The 19003-nt window shown below is 45.1% G+C and overlaps 1 protein-coding gene across 1 annotated transcript in view; it reads right to left on the bottom strand.

The window, feature by feature from the left end:
- The window catches only part of LOC109405980 (dendritic arbor reduction protein 1), a 395303-nt gene that overhangs the window by 306878 nt on the left and 69422 nt on the right, over window positions 1-19003 (bottom strand). The gene's annotated exons all lie outside the window — the stretch shown is intronic.

Here is a 19003-nt window from a genome sequence, read left to right as displayed (position 1 = left end):
TTCTGAGAGACCAATACGAAAGGTATGTGCGTTCAACAAATGGTGGTTGGACATCAGCCGACACATCACACGAATGAAATCGCCGGCCTAAATCCAACCCTTTGAACCATGGCTTCTTCGACACCTGTGAAATGATGGAGTGCAACCATCTACCCATATCTCCATCTCTCCATTTGTGTTTCCAGCTGATCAAGGCCTGACGGGCCAATGCAAAAAAATCGTCGAAGGCGATTTGACGCTCGTTAAATAACGCCTTTGCTAGCGCCCACCTTAGCCAGTGAGTCCGCTTTCTCATTGCCCGGAATCGAGCAATGTGAAGGAACCCAAGCTATGGTGATGGTGTATGAGCTTTTAGAAGTTTTCTATGACTAACGGATTTACAACCTTGCATCGGATGAGGAACCGGAACGACAACTCATTGTGTGAGTCGAGTTCATGCAACCTAACGCGATCCGAATGCAATGGTACTGAAGGAATATTATAGTGTGATTGATTTCTGAAGAAATCCCCGAAAATTTTCCGGGAAGATTTTCTAGAGATATGTCTGAAATAATCCCGGTAAGATTTTCTAAAGAAGTGCTTAGAGAAATTTTTGGAGGAATGTGTAGAAAAAAAAAAATTAAGAGATTACCTAGAGAAATTTCTGAAAAAAAAAAAACTCTTGGAGCCATGCCAGATTTTCTAAGATTCATTGAATAAATTTCTTCATCACTAGTGGAATTTCAAGAGCAATTTCTAAAAAAAAAATTTGGAACATTGTTTGAAACCGTGATTCGGCAAGAATCCTCGAAAAAAAAAATCAAAGGAAACGTGTAACGGTTTTTCAGAAGGTTTTAATAACTCCTGGATGAGCTTTTGAATTAATCTTCGAAAAATTTTGATAAGGTATCTTTGAAGATTTTTTAAAATTACCTAGGGAAATTTCTGAAGGTATCTCAGGATGAATTATTCAAACAATCCCCGGAACTATTCCTTCAGTTCTAAAATAAATAAATTTCCAAAGGATTTTCTAAAGCAATCATGAAAGATTTTCTAAATATTTTTTTTTAATCAAAGGAGTAGTATACTCAGTGAGTATCTTGGAGTTCTTCGATGACAAAACTGCTTCAAACATCCCACCAGTTTTGTTTTGTTCATGTGTTATGTGAATTTACGGAATTAGGTTAATTTGCCAATTAGGTTAATTCGCCAATCAGAGGTATTTTAGGTATTTTCAAGGGACTTTAAGCATGATGCAGGGGATTTCAAGCGTGTTCCAGGAGATTTCAGAAGTGTTCCAGCGCTTTTCAGGGGCGATGACCTAAACATCCCAAGAGTGTGCTAAGTATACTCGACGTTTTAGGAATGTAAAGCACGTTCCAGAAGGTTTCAAGAAATTTCACAAGGGCTCCAGTGGGTTACGTGGGATTGCAAGGGATTTAAGGGCATTTCAGGAGCGTTAAAGAGGGTATTAGGCGATTTCAGGAGCATATCACGGTTGTTATAGAGGTCTGAAGGGGTTTCATAGAACCTCTAGTGGGTTTCGAGGGGTTCCAGGGGTGTTCTAAGGAGTTTCTGAGCGTTCCATGAACTGCAGGGAGTCTGAGGAGTGCCAAGGACCTTCTAGAAGGATTTTTGAGCTTTCAGAAGGATAAAGGGGCGTTCCAGAGGAGCACCCAGGTGTGTTCCAGAGGGTTTCAGTGGCCATTCTGCGGATATCAGGGGATATCAGGAGCATTACAGTGTGCCAGGCAGTTTCGGGAACGTTCCTTGGATGTTATATTGGTCTCAGGTGGTTCCAGATGATCTCTATAGATTTCGCAGGGCTGCAAAGGCGTTCCAGGGGATTTCAGGTAGTTTCATAGGCCTTACAGGTTTCAAGGAGTTTCAGCAGGTTTTGGAGGAGTTCCAGGGGCTTCAGATGTCAAGGACGTTTTAGGGGGATTCAGAGACGTTAAAATCTGTTCTCGGGATTTTCTATGGCGTTTCAGCAGCATTCCAGAAGGTTGCGGGGGTTTCAGGGGTTTTCAGAAGCGTTCTGAAATCTCTGAAATCATGCGAAACATCTTGAAAACTCCCTTTAAAACCCCTTTGAAAGCCCCCTTAAGCCTTTTGAAACATTTTCAAACGCCTTAGTGTGCCTTAAACGCTTGAAAATCTCTGCAATCATCTTGGAAGCTCCCTAAAACCTCTGAAAATTCCTTCTATGCTTTGAAATGAATATTTTCTGAATACGCCCAAAATCTCCTGGAATTACCCGAAACACATTGTAACTCCTCCGAAAACTTCTTGAAACTCTCTTTCAAGCCCGCTTAAATTCACTTAAACCACCTAAAACGTCTTGAAACGGCTTGAAACACTTATGAAAGAAAACCTCCAAAAACTTCATTGAAAGCTCCATACTACCACCCCCCCCTCCCCGTCCCACGGAAATCTCATATCGGAACCCTCGTGAAACACCTTGAAAATTATGACTTACTTCTAATCCCAAGTAACAATCAGCATGCCTTGAAGGTTTATTCATGTTTTATCCTGGTTTTATACGAGCATGTCAAAAAGCTAGTTGTTTCTTAATTAGTTTTATGTGGTAGTTTTTTACTTTGAACCTTTGGCGTTCCATAAAACTATCATATAACTTCTGCTATAAACATCTTCAGTTAAAGACTTGCAAGTAGACATGAATTGGTTTTATCACTTATTATAAACCATTTCAATAAAACTTGCATTTGCGGTTGTTGTCGGTGAGATTTTTTTTGTAAACAAATACACAAAACTGTGAGGCAATGCATAAAACCAACAAAAGATTTCGTGGTCGTAACATAAACCAAAAAAATGCTGTAATAAAACCGCTGGTTCTATCATGAGCTCAGTTATGACTACCTCAGGAGGGTTAGCCCTATTGGAGGAATCATCAGAAACACAGAGTTTTATCAGAAGAATATTTCGCCTAGCCGGGATAATTCATGTTAATACAGAAAAATTATTACTCAATTTTATGATTTCACGTACAGCTTAAGATCAAATTAAACCATACAACACGTTTCCGTCATTTTATTTTGTCAAAAAAAATTACATAATGTCTTTTATACTCCGCTGTGTTGAAAAAACCTTTCTTGCACCCAATTCCACCGAGTAAATTAAATGCATTTAACTTCCAAATTATGCATAGTTTGTGTGGCGCACTTAGTTTTTATCATTATCACAGTCACATTCACCAGAAATTTTCCGTGGCATTTCTCCTGACACGTATTAAATAGGAAAAAAATCTGAATTCCATATCTGCATCTTTCCAATTGATGGCTGGATAAACAACCAAGCATAATTTATTCTGACGATCGAACATTGAGAGTGAAAAATAATCAAAACAATTATTTGACAAGTCAGAAGATGGTTTTATTTAGAAGATTGATAAAACTATGATACAACCCGAAATCCTAAGCCCGTTTGCATACGAAGTCCTGTAGACCCTAATAAGAATCTATGACAAAAGGTCGAAAGACATAAGGTCGAAGGACAAAAGGTCGAAGGACAAAAGGTCGAATGGACAAAAGGTCGAATGGACAAAAGGTCGAATGGACAAAAGGTCGAATGGACAAAAGGTCGAAGGGACAAAAGGTCGAATGGACAAAAGGTCGAATGGGACAGAAGGTCGAATGGACATATGGTCGAATGGACAAAAGCTCGAATGGACAAAAGGTCGAATAGAACAAAAGGTATAATTGACAGTAGACAATTTGGAAGACATGATAAAGTGGTCAGTATTTGACAGAAAAACGACAATTGAGGGCCCAGAATCAAAGGGGTGTAAGTGACCATTTTGTCGATTTTGAGTTGAACATATCATACAATTCTACAGATTTCAAGCTTTCAGGAACTTTATTAAGATTGTTTCTACGATGTTTGGAAAAATTACAATAAATCAGAGAAAATTGGGTTCATTTTGAAGTTCCATACATTTTGTATGGAATGAAAAATTGGCCAAAAACTTTAAACCTCATTTACTCGAAAGTGGGTTTTTGTCACTTACACCCCTTTGCTTCTAACCCCCTCAATTAGCTTATATGCAGCTATTTAGTACCGCATTGCATTCCGAAATAGATGCATAGAATGATAGAAAGTAGAAGCCAATAGAAGGATATAAAGTAATGTTATTCATGAAAGTTAAATGTGGAAAATAGTACTCCTTGAAAGAATAGCCTATAGGTAGAAGAAGGATGAATAATCTATTGAAATATTGTCATTTGAAATTCCAATCATTACAGCGATTTAATAAAGTTCAACAATTTATTAATTAGAGAAGAACAAATCTCTGGGTACTATATGAGCAAACAAAACGAAATAATTTACGATGGGAGCAGTGATCCAAAATGTACTGTCAAAAACTGTAGTTTGCATGATAATCGTCGGTGTATGGTCTAGACTATCATGCAACAAAAACATTCACGTATGAGCAGATGAAATATTCATGGGTGACTGTGACATTTTTTTAATCACGGCAAAAAATGTAGAGGGTTGGCAAATTGAGTGAACTAATGAAATCCCAGTGGTTCCGAAAATTGCGAACGGGACATGCATGTAACTTAGGAACCGGAAGTGTGAAGAAGCGGAGACAAAGATTTTCGGATTGTGCGTTCCGAGGGTCATAATCACCAATGGAGCAGGGGAACAAAAGTCAGTGGCTCCCAACTGAATAGTTATGACCCACGTCTAACAAATCAAAAAGTCTCATGCCATACGGATATGTTCGAACCTGGCTAATTGAGTTTATGTTGAAACCTGATATGCTAGGCCATTTTGGAAATAAATATTGCGCTTGGGGTTTCAAGGACAATATAGGGACACTACAGAGGGTTTCCGCCATCCTCAAAACGCCTCTGTAACGACTTTGAAATCAAATCCGCTGAAAATGCACTGAAGCTTCTTGGAATGCCTCCGAAATCTACCTTAAACCCCCTGAAACCCCATGTAACGCACATTAGATCCTCCAAAACCCCCGAAAACGCCATGTAACGCCTCCGTAACGTTTCTGAAATCCTCCGAAAATGCTCTGAAGCCTTTTGGAATGCCTCCAAAATCCCCCAATACCGCCGGAAACCCCATGTAACACACCTCAGACCCTCCGAAACCCCAGAAAACGCCATGTAACGCCTCCGTAACGTTTCTGAAATCCGCCGAAAAATGCTCTGAAGCTCTTCGGAATGCCTCCAAAATCCCCCTTAAGCCCCCAGAAACCCCATGTAACGCAACTCAGACCTTCCGAAACCTCTGAAAACGCTATGTAACGCTTCCGTAACGATTGTGAAATCCGCCGAAAATTCTCTGAAGCTCTTTGGAATGCCTCCAAAATCCCCCTTAAACCCCCGGAAACCCCATGTAACGCACCTCAGACCCTCCGAAACCTCAGAAAACGGCATGTAACGCCTTCGTAACGTTTCTGAAATCCGCCGAAAAATGCTCTGAAGCTGTTTGGAATGCCTCCAATATCCCCCTAATACCCCCGGAAACCTCATGTAACGCACCTCAGACCCTCCGAAACCCCAAAAAACGGCATGTAACGCCTGCGTAACGTTTCTGGAATCAGCCGAAAATGCTCTGAAGCTCTATGGAATGCCTCCAAAATCCCCCTAATACCCCCAGAAATCCCATGTAACACACCTCAGACCTTCCGAAACCTCAGAAAACGGCATGTAACGCTTCCGTAACGATTGTGAAATCCGCCGAAAATTCTCTGAAGCTCTTTGGAATGCCTCCAAAATCCCCCTTAAACCCCCGGAAACCCCATGTAACGCACCTCAGACCCTCCGAAACCTCAGAAAACGGCATGAAACGCCTTTGTAACGTTTCTGGAATCAGCCGAAAATGCTCTGAAGCTCTTTGGAATGCCCCCAAAATCCCCCTTAAACCCCCGGAAACCCCATGTAACGCACCTCAGACCCTCCGAAACCTCAGAAAACGGCAAGTAACGCCTTCGTAACGTTTCTGGAATCAGCCGAAAATGCTCTGAAGCTCTTTGGAATGCCCCCAAAATCCCCCCTAATACCCCCGGAAACCCCATAAAACGCACCTCAGACCCTCCGAAACCCCAAAAAACGGCATGTAACGCCTGCGTAACGTTTCTGGAATCAGCCGAAAATGCTCTGAAGCTCTTTGGAATGCCTCCAAAATCCCCCTTAAACCCAGTGTTGCGAATACTCACTTGCAAGAGTGATACTCATTTGCTTCTATCTCAGTCCAGAAGCATGCTATCAAAAAATGATGTTAGAAGGGCTTTTAGATTGTTGTTCGATCTGAAAGTTTGCCGAATAAAGTAAAGGTCGCAGACGCATACCAAAGTTGTGAGAGAGCTGTGAGTACGAGGTGAGTAAAATTCGTGTAATTTATACTCACCTTGTACTCACAGCTCTCTCACGGTTTTGTTATGCGTCTGCGACCTTTACTTTATTAGGCAAACTTTTAAATTAAACTACAATCTAAAACCCCTTCAAACATCATTTCTTGATAGCATGCTTCTGGACTGAGATAGAAGCAAGTGAGTATAATTTTTTGCTAGTGAGTATTCGCAACACTGCTTAAACCCCCAGAAACCCCATGTAACGCACCTCAGACCCTCCGAAACCCCTGAAAACGCTATGTATCGCTTCCGTAACGTTTGTGAAATCCGCCGAAAATTCTCTGAAGCTCTTTGAAATGCCTTTAAAATCCCCCTAAACCCCCACAAACCCCATGTAACGCACCTCAGACCCTCCGAAACCTCAGAAAACGGCAAGTAACGCCTTCGTAACGTTTCTGGAATCAGCCGAAAATGCTCTGAAGCTCTTTGGAATGCCTCCAAAATCCCCCTTAAGTCCCCAGAAACCCCATGTAACGCACCTCAGACCCTCCGAAACCCCAGAAAACGGCATGTAACGCCTCCGTAACGTTTGTAAAATCCGCCGAAAAATGCTCTGAAGCTCTTTGGAATGCCTCCAAAATCCGACTAATCAGTGAAACGATTGGCAGGTGATCGAAAACATCCCTGGGGATGATCACTAATCACAAGTAGTATTTTTTTCTGCAGTAGAGATAGTAAGAACAGCTATTGAATTTCAACAGCAACATTTCTGATTGAATTATAAGTACCTTAATAGTACCTAATTCAGTAACAAAACTTAAAAGAAAAGCCTATAAATATAAGAAGGAAAAATTACTGAACAAAATATCAAACTAAATTGCCATTAAATACTACATCAACACAACTTGAAAGAATAGCCTATAAATAAAAGAAGGAAAAATTTCCTATAGAAATGTCAGTGGCTGAAATGTTTCTCTCAATGAGCATCAACATGAACCATTCGACCTTTTGTCCCTTCGACCTTTTGTCCCTTCGACCTTTTGTCCATTCGACCTTTTGTCCATTCGACCTTTTGTCCTTCGACCTTTTGTCCTTCGACCATTTGTCCTTCGACCTTCTGTCCTAAAGCCCCTAATAGGACTGGGCCAACTAACCAGAACGTGGGCTTATTGAGGCATACAAGAACTCGAGAGCATTTTCAAGTCGGCATCATTGGTTTTATGTTTAGGATTTTAGAATCTCTAAAAAACTTTGATAAAATTAAAATTGTTACTTGGGAATACACCCCTGAAACCCCCCTTGGAAGCTACCGGAAATCCCCAGGAACCCCTTCGAAACCCTTCGGAAACTCCCATGATATTCAAAAAAGGAAATCCGAAAATTTGAAACAGAAAGTTGAAAATTCAAACTCCCAGTGTAAGCTGTTAAACCATAGTTTCCCAAACTGTGGGTCGCGACCCCCCAGGGGGGTCGCCGGTCTTCATCCAGGGGGTTGCGAAGGACAGTAAAATATTTTACTGTAACAGACAACAAATGAGAGAATTTCTATGGTGGATCGCGAAAACTACGTCTGCTGGCAAAAGGGAGTCACGCGACCTGAAAGTTTGGGAAGCTATGCGTTAAACAATAAACGAGAATCGGTCAACATTAGAATGAGCTAGCTTAAGGATACGTTCAACATATTTGTCCAGACTTCCGGTACTCTAAAAGCTCTTCTTATATGCAGGTTATTTTTATGCCCTCTTTAATTAGGCACCATTTTTTGCGCTGCATAAATAGAAGGAGAGATAAACAGAACCAATATTGTGCATACAAAAATGTAATAATGACGGTAACTGTTGGAGCGGCAATCAGGGGGTATATATAAAGGGGAGCAAAGGAAGGTTGCAGGAGCGCTTGGATCATTTGGGGTCTGAGAGGGTTTTCGAAGGCTTTGCAGAGAATTTCAGAAGATTTTCGACGGGTTTTGGAAGCGTCACAGATATGTTTTCGGGGTGTCGGTCGGTCTCAGGTACCGAGAGGTTTTAAGGGGACTTAAGAGGCATTTCTAGAAGTTTTAGAAGATTTTCGGCGGGTTTCAGAAGCATTATACGCTGGCAATTTCGGGGGTTTTGGAGGGTCTCAGGTGCCTTACTTGGGGTTCGAAGGAGTTTTAGTGGAATTTTGGAAGCATTTCAAGATGTTTCAGAGGATTTTCAGAGACCACATAACAAAAACTTTTTAATCTTCCTTGTGCATTAGGGTCATTACACTGGCCGTAAACTACGTCAGCGAGCTGATCCCAACGTGAAATGCTCTTTGATTTAAAGGTGTTCTTGAAACTCCTTGATACGACCCTGACCTGAAGTGCATCGGAACGATCCAGAAACCTAGGTAATCCCATTGACATGTTCTCAAAATTATCAAAATCAATTTGAAATCCTCTGAAACCCTTTGGAACGCCTTTAATAGGCTCCAGAAACCCCCTGAAACGCCCCTGAAATACTATCAAACGCTCCTAAAACCTCTTGGAACGCCCTTTAAAGATTCCTGAAATTCTCCTAAACAACTCTGAAATGCTTTAAAACGTCATTGAAATCCCCCTTAATACTATTGAATTGCCCCTGAATTCCCCGTGATCCCATTAAAACGTTAACTAAACCTGATGGACGCCCTTGAAGGGCTCCTGGAATCCCCTGAAACCACCCCCCGAAAAGCCACAGAAGCCCCTTGGAACTCCCATTTTCGGGCACTCTGGGAGTTTCTAGAAACCCGTTTGGCCCAATATTAAATTCCCAGGAGCAAGACCTATGTTTGCAAACTAGATTCCCTCATTTAAGTCCTAATATAGTTTATGCATAAATTTCCCTCTTTTATGCCTTTTAAATTTATGCACATTTTTACTATGTATCGGGGAATTATGTACGGGAAACAAATTAAAAAGCAATTTGGAGAGACGAACCAGCCAAGGGCTGAAAGTCTCTCTAATAAAGACAAATCAATCAATTAAAAAGCAATTTCCACTACTAACTTTTCAATCATTGGAGAATTACTCAATCTATCACAACAATTTCCTTGCCATTCTGTTGTTACGTATTTTTTCTAACTGTGTTGAAATGATTTCACAAATATTACTGTTTCTACTACAGTTTTGTTATTGCAAAATAAAAACCAGTAAACCTTGTCCAATATTCTAAGTGATACCATACAATGTTTATAATAATACAGATCCAATTTGTAACTTACGCCCCCACCACACCAGACAACCGAGAATGCTCCCTGTCTTACCACTCTTCTGGTAGGATCAAGTTCTCCCGCGCGCGTTAACTTTTTATTTCCCGCAACATGCACATGTGTCTAGTTGGTATGCACCGGGCTTGTTTGCGTAGGAAACATTTTCCGTTGGCGCGCTCGAACGATGTTTATTATGATCCTCGTTCCACCATCAACAACATCATCGACGACGGCCACAACGGCGCGACGGTGCAATGCTGCTGCTGCAGCAGCGTCCAGTTCGGGATGAAAACAAACGTCCGTGTGCTACCGACCGATGCATGAGCTGCTACCGTAAACTCTGTTCCATGCATGGCTTTGGCTTGCATCGTGTATGAAGCCATTTTCCCGCCTCTCATCATCATAGCTAGTGTGGCACACGCGCGTGCTTCCTACTTAGGGGACATGCATATTGGTCTTCTGTTCAGGAGTTCTCAACTTGCTGACAATTGACGAACGACTCTGAACTCTACGGTACCGACGTTCACTTCGGTACGACCTCTAGAGCGACTGAAGAAAACAGATTTCAAACTGAATTGCGGAAATGGAACTGTTATGCCGTGTTTAAGAATCCTGGAAGTTCAACTAAAATCTTTTTTTTTGTATTAACGAGATTTTTAGCCCTAGGCTAGTTCATCTCGAGACCCACGCTTTACTTCCCTTACGAAGGAAGAAGAACTCACATTTCGCAAGTTTTTCGGGAGTGGGATTCAAACCCAGGTCCTTGGCGTGATAGTCAAGTGTTCTAACCATCACACCAGATCCGCTCCACATACTACTAAAATCTTAACGTATCCCGGTATTCCCTATGGATTCGTGCCGCGAACCAGAACGGAAAAAAATAAGGACGGGAGCCTCTTGATGGGCAGACGTGAGTGTTAGGAGAACAACAGGTCGCCTCTCCTTACTCGGCAGTGCATCTGCCATGCCAGAGAAGTAAACCTCATTGATTCCTGAAACTGTTGTACCTGAATTATAATTTATTTTGTGGAGCCTCGTAGCCGTGCGGTTAGGGTCACCAAGCTTATAATCGCACCATGCTATGGGGTGAGGGTTCGATTCCCGCTTCGGGCGTTGAAACTTTTCGTGAGAATAGTTTCTTCCTCGTTTCCACTGGTGCATGCTCCGTTGTCCGTTGTCTAATGTTAAGTTCAAAACAGTCTGTACAGCCGAAAGCTGAAGACGTTGTCCGTGTCTTTTTTTTTTTTTTTTTTTTTTTTACTTTGGCTGTTGTTGTTTTTGAATACAAAATCGCTTTTCAAGAGTACCGCGTGCGTTCTTATTTTGGTCCGATTAATTCCCTATTTTCCCGTCGATTTCCTTCCTGCGGATGCGTAATCCATTGCGTACCGGGTTTCGCCAAGCCCACAGGTTATTGGCCCAGTGGAAGTTGTGAAGAAATCGAGATATTCCGCGAGATAAGTTTGTCGCGAGCGAATGCGTTTTTCGGTTCGCTTGGTCGGGAAAAGTTGCGTCTGCGTCGTCATCGTCGTAAGTGTGTGGTGGTGGTGTCGTTCCTTAGCAGCATGGATTACATCAGCAAGTTTGCCAAACTAAACAACCAGAATTGGCAAACCTGGAAGCTTAGGATGGAAATGCTGCTGACCTGAGAGGAACTCTGATTCGTTGTTGACACCGTGAAGCCGGAGCCGGAGACGCCGCAATGGACCAAGGATGACAAGAAGGCGAAGACTACGATGGGGCTGTGCATCGAGGATAACCAGTACAGCCTCGTCAAGACGGCAGCATCGGCGCGGGAGTTCTGGGAGCAGCTGCATAAATACCATGAAAAGGTAACCATCACATTGAGAGTTTCGCTGCTGAAGCGGCTCTGCAATTTGAACCTGCGCGACGACGCCGGCCAGCAATTGGAAAACTCTGAAGATCGCCATGATCCTGAGAAGTCTTCCGGATTCCTACTCCGGGCTAGTGACGGCGCTCGAAAGTCGGCCGGATGGCGACTTGACGGTGGAGTTGGTTAAATCCAAACTGCTCGACGACTACAAGCGGCGCAAGGAGCGCGGAAGTGCATCCTCCGATGCGAAGGCGATGAAGAAACATGTGTAGACCAGTGCTGGTGGTGTTGCAGAGAAAACCTGTTTCTTCTGCAAGAAGAACGGTCACCTGCGAAGAAACTGTCGTCTACTCCAGGAGAAACAGAAGCAGAGCGGTGAAGAGCCGGAGAAACGCCATCCGAAAGCGAAACAGGCTACTGTGGAGCATACGAATGCTGTTCTCTTCTTTGACAAACAGCAAATCGCTGTACACGATGTTCGCAAAGGATGATACTCCCAACGTGGTTCTGGCGAATGGGACCACGGTGAGGTCACTTGGATCCGGTGACTGCAAACTGAATGGTGTGAGCGGTTGCGGCGGTGTTACGGAAATCACCCAGAAAGACGTCCTCTTCGTGTCGACGCTGAATAGCAGTCTGTTGTCGGTGGCATAGCTGACAGAGAGGGGATTTTCCGTCGGATTCAAGCGGGATGGCTGCGAGATCGTTGATGCTGTTGGAAAAGTTGTTGAAAAGGGCGATCGCAGTGGAAGCGTGTACGTCCTGAGGATTTTGAAGTATGCGATGGAGGTGCAACACAAGCGGAATAACGAGTGGTGCCAGCACAAATGGCACAGAAGGTTCGGACACCGGGAACCAGCGGTTGTGGATAAGATGTATAAAGAGAAGCTCGGCGATGGAATGGTGCTCAAGGACTGCGGGATTCGTATGACGTATGAGCCGTGCATCGAAGGGAAGCCCTTGAGGACGCCGATACCGAAGACAGCGACGAAGAAGACCAAGGAAGTGTTGGATCTGGTGCACACGGATTTTTGTGGTCCGATGCGAACTCCGATACCGAGTGGAAACCGTTTTCTTATGACTGTCATCGACGACCATAGCAGATATTCCGTGCTGGAAAAGAAGTCCGACGCCCCAGACAGACTGATGGAGTACGTCAGGCACATCGAAACCCTGTTCGGAAGGAAGCCGAAGGTAGTCAGGTCAGACGGTGGCGGTGAGTATTGCAACGATCGTTTAAAGAGTTTCTTTGTGCGGGAGGGTATAGCGGCGCAGTACACGACTGCCTATACTCCGCAACAGAACGGTGTTGCCGAGAAAGGAACCGCTATCTTCAAGAGATGGCGACCGCCATGCTCATCGACGCCAAGCTCGACAAAACGTATTGGGGTGAGGCCGTGATGGCTGTTGCTCATCTGCAAAATTGATTTCCGTCGCGATCGGTTGATTGTACCCCATTTGAGAAGTGGTTTGGGCGGAAACCCAACCTGAATCACTTGAAAGTGTTCGGCTGCAAGGCTTGGGTCCACGTTCCGGACACCACGCGTGAGAAATTCTACAGCAAGGTGCGTAAACTATCGTTTGTCGGTTATTCCGAACAGCATAAAGCCTATCGTTTCGTGGATCTGGAGACCGAGAAAGTGACAATCAGTCGCGATGCCAAGTTCCTTGAGCTTGAAAAGGAGGAGGCTGTCCCGCAGTCGAAGGTTGTTCCGGAACACACGGATGCCGCCACGGAATTCGACATCGCCGGTTCAGCAGGAGGAGATTGGTGAAGCCGAAGACGATTCCAGCGTAAATGCGGACAGTGAACGTAGCGAATCTGAGGAGTTCTACGAAATGAACTCGTCTGAGGGTTACGAAGAAGACCCTATGGCGATCAAGGAAGAACCGGATGAAGAAGACGTTCCAGCGAGTCCTCCTCATCGAGTCGGAAACACGGAGAAGTCGTGGAAAGTTGCCGAAATGTTTTGAAGACTACGAGGTAGGTGTTGCTACTCACGTGGTCAAGGAGCCAGCGAACAACAACGAAGCGGTGAAGTCTGAGGAGAGAAGATCCTGGAAAAGTGCGACGGACGACGAGTACCAGTCGCACATGGTGAATAGGACCTGGGACCTTGTCGACTTGCGTGCCGGCAAGAAGGTGGTAGGCAGTCGATGGGTGTACAAGGCGAAGTGTAATGAAGTGGCAAGATTCAAGGCACGCTTCGTAGCACAGGGCTACACGCAGAGATACGGTGTAGACTTTGATGAAGTCTTTGTCCCTGTCACTCAACACGCAACACTGAGGACGCTTCTGGCATTAGCTGGGAGAGACGGACTTCTTCTGCGGCACTTGGACGTTAGAACGGCCTATTCATACGGAGACATCGATGAGGAGGTAAACATGCGCCAGCCGCCGGGATACGCAGTGCGCGTCCGGGAGGAGAAAGTCTGCAGATTGCATCGAAGCATTTACGGATTAAAACAATCGGCAAGGTGCTGAAACCAGAAGCTGTTCAGAGTGCTGAAGAGTCTGGGATATGTCGCTAGTTCGGAGGATCCGTGTTTGTTCACCGTGGTTAGGAACGGTATCGGGATTTACCTCATCTCTTACGTCGACGATCTGCTCGTTGCTTGCGCAAGTGAGGCGGAGATCCGGCGTGTCACCGAAGCTTTGAGGAAGCATTTCGAGATCAGCTGGCTCGACGAGGCGAAGAATTTTCTTGGTCTAGAGCTACAGCGAGAATCCGACGCCTGAGTGTCAAGAGCTACATCGAGAAACTTGTTGTGAAAGCTGGACTGCAGAATGCGAAGGTGGCGGAGACACCCATGGACCAAGGATTCCTGAAGAATACTATGGAAAGTGAATCGATGGAGGACAGTACCAAGAATCGGAGTGTCGTCGGTGCGCTGATGTACGTGGCAGTGTGTGCAAGACACGACATAGCTGCAGGTGCGTCGATCCTGGGGAGGAAGTTCGCCGCGCCGACGGAGAATGACTGGACGGCCGAAAAGAGAGTAATTCGTTATTTGAAGGGCACCGTTGATTTGAAGCTGAAGCTGGGAGGCGTCGAGACCAAAGAACTAGTTGCGTACTCTGGGGCTGATCGGGCAGGAGACCCACAAACGCGGTAGTCCATGTGTGGTGCTGCGACGTTCTTTGACGGAGATATCGTATCGTGGAAAAGTAATCGTCAGGTTTGTGTAAGCCTTTCTTCCATCGATGCGGAGTTCTTCACTTTGGGAGAAACTTGCCAAGAAGTATTGTGGATGAGGCGCTTGCTGGACTTACTTACCTTACCGGTCAGGCTAAGGCCGGGGTGGCCTCTGCTGTACATAGTAGCCGCCTCCATTCCACTCGGTCCATGGCTGTTTGTCTCCAGTCCCGCACTCTGCGTAGGGTCCGCAGATCGTCCTCCACTTGGTCGACCCACCTTGCTCGCTGCGCTCCACGTCGTCTTGTACCGGTCGGATGACTCTCGAGAACCATTTTAGTCGGGTTGCTATCCGACATCCTGATGACGTGACCCGCCCACCGTAGCCTCCCGATTTCCGCGGTATGGACGATGGTTGATTCTCTCAGCTGCTGATGCAGCTCGTGGTTTATTCGCCTTCTCCAAGTCCCGTCTTCCATCTGCACTCCGCCGTAGATGGTACGCAACACCTTCCATTCGAAAACTCCAAGGGCGCGTTGGTCCTCTGCACGTAGGGTTTATGTTTCGTGCCCATAGAGGACGACCGGTCTAATCAGCGTTTTGTAGATGGTTAACTTCGTGTTACGGCGAACTTTATTCGATCGTAGAGTTCTGCGGAGTCCAAAGTAAGAACGATTTCCTGCCACAATGCGCCTCTGAATTTCTCTGCTGGTGTCGTTGTCGGCGGTCACCAGTGAGCCCAAGTACACGAATTCTTCAACCGCCTCGATTTCATCACCGTCGATATGAATTCGGGGTGGCGGGCGCGGTGATTCCTCCCTGGAGCCCTTTGCCATCATGTACTTTGTCTTCGCCACATTAATGACTAATCCGATTCGCATGGCTTCACTCTTTAGTCGGATGTACGTTTTCGCCATCGTCCCAAATTTACGAGCCATAATATCAATATCATCGGCGAAACCAAGCAGCTGAACGGACTTCGTGAAAATCGTTCCACTCGTGTTTATCCCCGCTCTTCTTATTACACCCTCCAAAGCAATGTTGAACAGCAAGCACGAAAGACCATCACCTTGCCGTAACCCTCTGCGAGATTCGAAGGGACTCGAGAGTGTCCCTGATACTCGAACTACGCACATCACTCGATCCATCGTCGCCTTGATCAACCGTATCAGTTTATCCGGGAATCCGTATTCGTGCATAATCTGCAATAGCTGTTCTCGATCGATTGTATCATACGCCGATTTGAAATCGATGAACAAGTGATGTGTGGGCACGTTGTATTCGCGGCATTTCTGCAACACCTGGCGGATGGCGAACATCTGGTCCGTTGTAGCGCGTTCACCCATAAATCCAGCCTGATATTGCCCCACGAACCCTCTTGCAATCGGTGATAGACGGCGGCATAAAATTTGAGAGAGTATCTTGTAGGCAGCGCTCAGTAGTGTGATCGCGCGGTAGTTCCCGCAATCCAACTTGTCGCCCTTTTTGGAGATGGGACACATGATACCTTCCATCCATTCCTCCGGTAATACTTCCTCCTCCCAAATCTTGGTAATGACCCAGTGTAGTGCTCTCACCAGTGCTTCTCCACCGTATTTTAGAAGCTCGCTTGGTAGTTGATCTACTCCAGCGGCTTTGTTGTTTTTCAACCGGCCAACCTCCTCCTCAATCTCTTGAAGGTCAGGGGCCGGAAGTATTTCGTCCTGTGCACATACTCCTAGATCTGTTACCACGTCACCTTCGGTACTTGCAACGTCGCCATTGAGGTGCTCATCGTAATGCTGCCGCCACCTCTCGACCACCTCACGCTCGCTCGTGAGAATATTCCCGTGATTATCTCGGCACATGTCGGCTTGTGGCACAAAGCCTCTGCGCGAGCGGTTCAGCTTCTCGTAGAACTTTCGTGTGTCCTTAGCGCGGTACAGCTCTTCCATCGCTCCGCGATCTCGTTCTTCCTGCTGGCGCTTCTTCATCCGGAAGACTGAGTTCTGCCTGTTCCGCGCCAGTTTGTAACGTGCCTCATTCGCTCTCGTACGGTGTTGCAGCATTCTCGCCCATGCTGCATTCTTCTCGTTTTTCAACTGTTCACATTCGCCGTCGTACCAGTCGTTTCTGTGATTCGGAGTCGCGAAGCCTAGTGCTGTAGACGAGTAATACCTATGGCGTATCGGATGTCCCTCCAGCCATCTTCAAGCGCTTGCTGGACGACCTAGACGAAAAGCAGGCGGACGCGACAGTCGTCCATGAGAGCAACCAAGGCTGCCTTGCTTTCGCGCAATCGGAAAAGGTGAACAGAAGGTCGAAGCATGTGGAGACCAGGCGGTGCTTCGTCAAGGCCTTGTGCAAACGAGGAATCGCTAAACTGCTGTATAATAGTTAAAACGACGAAATGAGAGCCGACGTGCTGACTAAGCCACTTGGAGCGGTGAAACACCATCGATTCTCGAAGTTACTTGGATTAGGTCTGTTGAGGAGGAGTGTTAGGAGAACAACAGGTCACCCCTCCTTACCCGGCAGTGCATCTGCCATGTCAGAGAAGTAAACCTCATTGATTTCTGAAACTGTTGTACCTTTATAACTTACATTGGCTGTTGTTGTTTTTGAATACAGAATCGCTTTTCAAGAGTACCGCGTGCGTTCTTATTTTGGTCCGATTAATTTCCTGTTTTCCCGTCGATTTCCTTCCTGCGGACGCGTAATCCACTGAATACCGGGTTCCGCAAAGCCCACAGTGAGTTGATTAAATGGTGGAAGCAGCACTACTTTGCGCACCTGAATGACGAGAATCAGAAGGGAAGATCAAGACAGCGGAAGAAACGTCTATGTTCTTGCTACCGACGACGAGAAGGAATCGCTGAATAATCCCATTGGGAATCCCTTTGACTTTACTATCCACCAACGCAGGATAACGTGTACGATATGTGTACTCCACTGCCTCCATCGTTGTTTCTTCCCCGGCAAACCCGACACCCCGACGGCCCCAGATCCAACCAAGACGGGGGTGATATTTCATTCATCGTGTGTAACTAGTGCAAAACATAAACAGGAGTCGAGTGGCTCGTTGTTTCCTCCTGAGACGACGCACACGGATTGTTATGTTGTGGAAAATCTGGCGCGAACAGACTTTTCCCGCTATTTTCCGTCCATCCACACAACGACGGCGGTGAACGACACACTCTCTCTCGCCGTAATGACAATGAAAAGGAGAAGAAATGTCGTTTATTTTGCGCTGCAGACTAAATTGCGTTGTTTATTAGCATGTTTTGAAAGCACTAGCCCGGGGAACATGAGCCGGACTGGAATGACCGAGGTGTCTGCCGAGAGCAATGAAATTTGCTAATAAATTGCGATGCACGCGGAAAAATGGTTCCGCAAACAAGACCTCCGGGATAGTTTTCCCTCCAGGTTGATGAGTTGCTATCCGATACTAATTAAAATTAATCATGACTCGAGTGAACAAGGCGACGATGGCTGTTCTGGGTTCTACGACGTAAGGTTTATAAATTTCATAGGTGGATGCTTTGGTGGAGTGTTTTTCCGTATGCAGGAACAGTCAAATTCGACGAAAGGTAAACATGTTGTCGCATACTATCTGTGAGCTTACTGCCGTCCACGTGGAATGATTGACAAAGTGAAACCACTGCTCGTTCATAGAATGTAGTAATTTTCGATCAATAATTTCTAACGATAGAAACTTTCTTAATCCATTATACTATATTTCAGAAAGATTCGACTAATTTTCACCATGCATCACTTATGTACATACATGCATTTATTTGCACTACATTACATTTTAGATAACACGTTTGTTGTTTTATAAATCGTGGATGTAAAATCCGACCAAAAATTATTGCTACAAAAGATGCAAACCATCTAAATCACAACCATTTTGGCAGCACGGTGACATACATACAGTTGAAGAACTTATCGATATTGTTAATGTTTTGACTTGGTTGCGCTCGTCGACAGTTATTCGGTGTAATCCGATATTCGTAGTGAAGATTATAGTGCACTTTAGTTAACTTTGTTTGTATTCTGATTTGTATTCTGTAATGCACCTATTTAAAAATAATGCATAGTACTTTTCTGACATTGATGTTTTGAAACCTATATATACTTCAACGAATAGCAAAACAAATATCGTCAAATTGATAATAATCGTAAACAGTTTACAAAACAATCCAACAATCACCATTCCATAGCCATCAACTGGCGTCATAAAACGCCCATGAGCTGAAAAAGCACAACCAAGCCCAAGAACCTGGGACGGGGTGGAAACTATCAAAACCACACGATCACTTCCCCTCACTCAATATTCAAGACTCAAGGCCCCAAAGTTTTCCCCTTCCCCGGGCACACACAGGCGCGCCCCAATCGTAAAACCAAACAAAATGGCTTCCCCCTCTGACAATAACGACGACTAAGACGACGACGACGCCGTCAACAGCAGCCTCAGCAGTGTACGGAGATTGAAGGGGTTTATCGCTTTACTCGAAGTAGAATGGGAAA

Source organism: Aedes albopictus, chromosome 3, assembly GCF_035046485.1.
Source record: "Aedes albopictus strain Foshan chromosome 3, AalbF5, whole genome shotgun sequence".
Lineage (NCBI taxonomy): Eukaryota > Metazoa > Arthropoda > Insecta > Diptera > Culicidae > Aedes > Aedes albopictus.
This window is presented reverse-complemented; position numbering and strand designations above follow the sequence as displayed.